Raw genomic sequence first — 6,000 nt, 5'->3', positions numbered from 1 at the left:
ACAGATAATGCCTCCAAATCTTCAGTGCATGTACAACTGCAGCCAATTCAAGATCATGGGTAGGGTAGTTCTTTTCATATTCTTTCAACTGTATATAAGCATACGTCATTACCTTACCATGCTGCATCAATACACAGCCAAGTTCCTTCAAGGACGCATAACTGTAAATAACATACCCCCCACCTCCTCACGGGATGACTAATACTGGTGTTGTGACAAACCTATGCTTCAACTATTGAAAACTCTTCTCACAGCTATCATCCCACTCAAATCTGACATTCTTCCTCGTCAGTCGTGTCAAAGGCCTTGATAACACTGAGAATCCCTCTACAAAACAATGGTAATACCCAGCTAGCCCCAAGAAACTTCTGATCTCCTAGATATTCCGTGGTCTAGCCCAATTCACTACGACCTCAACCTTACTAGGATCCACAGAAATATCATCTCTAGACACAACATGCCCCAAGAACATGACCTTCTCAAGCCAGAATTCACATTAACTGAACTTGGCGTACAACTTTTTTTCCCGAAGCGCTTGCAGAACCTGCCTTAAGTGCATCTCATGCTCCTCATAACTCCTCGAATAGACCAGTACATCATCAATAAAAACAACAACAAACTGGTCTAGGTATTGGTGGAAGACTCTATTCATCAAATCCATAAATACCGCAGGAGCATTCGTCAAACCAAATGGCATAACAAGAAATTCGTAATGCACACACTTGGTCTTGAAGGCTGTCTTCGAGACGTCTTCTACTTTCACTTTTACCTGATGGTAGCCAGATCTGAGGTCAATCTTCGAATACACCAGTGTACCTTGGAGTTGGTCAAACAAATCGTCAATACAGGGTAGAGGATATTTGTTCTTGATTGTCACTTTATTAATCTTCCTATAGTCTATACACATCCTCATAGACCCGTCTTTCTTCTTCACAAATAAAAATGGAGCTCCCTATGGAGATACACAGGGTCGTATGAAGCCCTTATCAAGTAGATCTTGCAACTGATCCTTCAATTCTGCCAATTCTGTTGGCGCCATCCGATAAGGTACTTTAGAAATCAGTGTTGTACTTAGAAGTAGATCAATAGGGAAATCTACCTCATGATTGGGTGGTAAGCCTGGTAACTCGTCTGGGAAAACATCTGTAAATTCCTTTACTACAGGCATGCTAGCAAATTTCAATTCATTCTCTAATATCTCCTTCACAATTGCCACAAACCCCTGACAATCACTCAGCAGTAGTCTCCTGGCCTGGATAGCTGAAACTAGTTAAGGCAGGGATTGCACCTGCGATCCTACAAACCTGAATTTCGCTTTCCTCGGAGGTCTGAATATCACTTCTAGTGCTCGGCAATCTATGTTGGAAAAATTAGCTGCTAGTCAATCCATGCCAAATATAACATCAAACTTGTGCATGTCCAGCACTATCAGATTAGCAAACAGAATTTCCCCTTCAATATCAATTGAACAACCTCGGAGTACTTTACTACATCTTACTAAAGATCCAGTCAGTGTAGACACTAACAATTCAGCATTCAACAACTGTGTTTCTGCTCCACATAGTTTAACACACCCCAAAGACACGAACGAGTGTGTAGTTCCTGAATCAAACAATGTAATAACTTTAAAAGAAAGCATAATAACCATACCTGTCACCATGTCACCTGTCGTTTCAGCCTCACCCGGCGTCAGACTAAATACCTTGGCTGGAGCAATATTCCTCTGCGAGCCCCCCATGTGGCACCCGATAACCTCCCAGGTATGGTCTAGGAGCTGGAATTGCATCTAGTGGGGTAGGACAGTCTCGCACCATATGCCTCGATCTAACGCAGCGATAGCACACCACCTTTCCTGCTCGACACTCTCCCAGTGTCTCCTACCATAAATCTGACAGACCAGAGGACCCTGCCCTGCTTGCATCTCGCGTCCTCCTGCCTCCGCCCTCTGCCATGATTACCTCTCCTCCACTGGTTCTATCTAGGACCCTGCTGGTAGCTCGTAGATGCAGATCTCTTCCTTTGATTTGGCTCCTCTACATCCAAATGCTCACCAATCTCTGCCAAGGCTGCCCTGTCGACTAACTCAACAAATTCCTAGATTCGCAGCACCACCACCTGCTTGAATATACTCCACCTCAAGCCTCTCTCAAACTACCTCGCCTTCTTCACTTCATCAGGAACAATATACGGGGCGAAATGAGAAAGTTCAATGAAACGCACCGTATACTACTAGAGAGATAACTGTCCCTGCTTCAAACTCAGGAACTCTTCTACTTTAGCCTCCCTGATAGTAGCTGGAAAATATCTATTGAAGAACAACTTTTTAAACCAGTCCCATGTCATGGCTATCGGAGTTTCCCTCTCCTGCTCCAGCAATCTCACCTCAGTCTACCACTTCTCGGCCTCCTTCATCAGTTTATAAGTGGCAAAGAAGACCCTCTGTTCCTCAGTACACTGCAACACAGCCAAAACTTTCTCGGTCTCCTGCATCCAGTTCTCAGCAGCTACAAGATCGACTCCCGCTGAGAATGCCGAAGGATTCATCCTCGTAAACTTCTAGATAGTGCACCCATGGCCAACTGATGAACCATTTTGCTCCCTAGAGCTCCTAGCGATCTCAATCATAACCTGCTGAGCCACGTACGTAATACCGCGTCAGAGTCGGTCCCAACTGCACCTGATGGCCTTGTTCCATCACTGCCACTCGCATGGGCACTACTTCCTCCTGGATCCATCCTGAAAACAACAAACGCAACTTAGAAATTCTATCCTTATAACTTACCCACCTATCCTCACCACTTATCTTAATATTTCCAACTTATTACTATTCCCCAGTCTTACATTCTAGGAACACAACCCGACAATAACTTACTATGGTTTTCCTGAAATCGTCACCCAAAAAAAACATAGAAACTACCACCAAAGTCCTATCTCCAAATTGTTTCCGCTGCATTCTAAAGTCTACAGAAACCTAGCAACCTAGGCTCTTATACCAAACTGTGACGACCTGCTTCATTTCCACATATTTTTTTCCATAATATAATAAAATCAATATCACAAAACTCAACAGATCATAATCCACCTAGACCCATGGGTACCAGTGATACATCGGAACACATAACGGAAGCCTAAGCAGCAGAAAACATGTAATCTTAATATCATAAATACAGAATCATCCATCACAATACTAGAGTTACTACAACCATGGTATTTATATACACACAGTACACATCCCAAAAGATATCTTAGGGCCATCCCACAAAATACATCCGACCCTATCAAAATACTTACCCTTCTGGAAGGACAGATTGATAGTACTATATCATCGGGGCTTTACCCGCTCTCCTATTAGGGGCTCTTAAAATGTTTATAAAATTTTGGGGTGAGACACCTCTCAGTAAGGGAAATAAACTAATACTAGTGTGTGGCAACATAACCATTTCTGTGATATACATATAATCATAAACATAATCAGTAAAACTGTTTATACATCATTTTTGGGAAAACATGTATAATCAAACATGGAAGAACATAATGGTTTCCATAACATAATTCATCTCATATAAATAATAATACGAAAACAATCCTGATAGGTTAGCTGGTTGTTGTCATGTATTACCCCCAAATGTCTGGGTTGTATAATCAAACATGGAAGAACATAATGGTTTCCATAACATAATTCATCTCATATAAATAATAATACAAAAAAAATCCTGGTAGGTTAGCTGGCTGTTGTCATGTATTACCCCTACATGCCTGGGTTATGTGGCCCTAAGGCGGGACCTGACAATGGTTGGATGACCACTGCCAAGTCAAAAGTATAGTATGTAAGTCTGATGGGTTTGCCAGACCTGGTCCGTACACCAGGTGCGCTTACACACTTCTTAAAAACCACATCGACCATCCAATCTTATGCCACTCCATACAGCGGCGTTAACACAAATATCATGATCATGATGACCATGGACACATAGCAACAGTACCGTGCAAGTGCCAGCCTAGACCAAGCCAACTAGGTTCTGATATTATATAACATATACTGAAACTGTGATATATGGATATTTCATATCATTACTTATCAAATCAATCATATCATTTTTCATATATACGTATATCATGAAAATCATTGTCCTGTATGCCAGTATTTCACATTTTACCATAGCTCGGCTCGTACGCCGACAAATCATATCCATAGCATAGCTCGTACGCTGGCAAATCATTTCCATAGCTCGGCCCATACGCTGGCAAGCATATCCATAGTTCAGCTCGTACTCTGGAAAATCATATCCATAGCACGACCCATACACCGGCAAATCACATACATAGCTCAGCCCGTACGCCGGCAAATATATCAAAATCTTGGCCCATACGCCGGTTTTCCATTATAAAAATCCGTGTCATTAACACATTCCCAAAAACAGTTTTTCATTATAATTTCTACTCATACCACACGAAATAGGTTTTTAATATATCTAACATACCATCATTTTCAGCAATGTTTCCCAAATATAAATCATATATAAATATATATTTATTTTTCCTAAAATCAAATGCTGTAACAATATACATATTTTCACAAAATTACTCACTTAGTTTATCCCCTTACTTGAGTCTTGAAAAGCCCTTAAGAGAGATACTCCTACACCTGCAGGGTTCCCTACTTAACACCCTGAAAACGATATTTCCCAAAACTAAAGTTCAGTACTTCTACGCATACTACGCTTTCTAAAATTGTCAAATAGGCAAATACTGAGTAGAAAGTCTTACCCTGGATTTGGGATGGTTTCCAACTCAGCCCCACCGACGATCCGCCCCAGCAGACTTGCAGAGAACTTTTCCAAGAGCATCATGGTGGCTTTAGAGAAGGTTGGAGAACCAAAGGATGAGAGAGAGAGAGAGAGAGAGAGGTTCTGCATAGAAAATTTCGGCCAAAAATGGATTTTAGGCCTATTTAAACTGTGGCCTTCGTCGACGAGCCACGTCATCTCGTCGACGAGGCCAAGAAGAAGACTCGTCGATGAACTTAAACCCTCGTCAATGAATTTAGACTTCCAAAAATTCTCTCTCGATATCTTCTCGTCGACGAGACGAAACTTCTTTGACGAGATCCCAAAGAACCCTTGTCGACGAAACCCCTATATTCATCGACGAAGTCGGCTGCCTCCTTTTGTTCCTATTTCCATTTCCCTTTCTTCTTATTATTTAATTACCATTATTTTTTGGGTTGTTACAACGCCCCTTTCCCGTGCTTGGTTAATTGGATGGGCGGCATTGGCTCGGGAGAAGCCTTTTGAGGCCTCATGCCTGTTTGCGCAATCTGATTAACGGTGGGTCTAAAAGAAAAATTCTTCGTAGACCACCGATTTCCACCTCCTTGATAATAATGCCCCTGAACCATATGAGCTTCCTTATCCTTCTTCTTACCTATCTATCTTTTTCCTGAACTGGCCTGGTTTCCACCATCTCTGACGCGACCTGCCTTAATGTCGGCTTCAATTGTCTCTCCTGTAGCCACAATATCCATGAAATTATGGGGAGTTGCTCCTCGAAGGTGCGTGCGGTAGGGGTCTTTTAGTGTGCTCATGAACAAAGAAATGACCTCTTGGTTATTTACTGAGGGATCCACCTGGATCGCCATATCCCTCCACCTATAAGCATACTCTCTGAACGTTTCAGTGGATTTCTTCTCCATTTCTTGCAGAGTCATTTAGTCAGGTGCCATCTCTGTCACGTGGTGGTAGTGAGTGACAAAGGCGTTGGCCAAGTCCTTCCAAGTGCGAACCCGGGCCTTATCTTACTAAATGTACCAATGGATAGAAGACCTGGTCAAATTGCTTTGAAAGCAATGCATCATTAGCTTTCCGTCATCAAAGTACGCTATCATCGCTTGATAGTACATCAGTAAGTGGGCTTGGGGACACCGGGTTCCGTCATACTTTTCAAAGTCCGGCTTGAATTTCGGCGTTAAAGTGATCTTTGGCACCAAGCAGAGGTCTTTCG

This window comes from Malania oleifera, chromosome 1 (assembly GCF_029873635.1).
Source record: "Malania oleifera isolate guangnan ecotype guangnan chromosome 1, ASM2987363v1, whole genome shotgun sequence".
Taxonomy (NCBI): Eukaryota; Viridiplantae; Streptophyta; class Magnoliopsida; order Santalales; family Ximeniaceae; genus Malania; species Malania oleifera.
Note: the sequence above shows the minus strand (reverse complement) of the source record.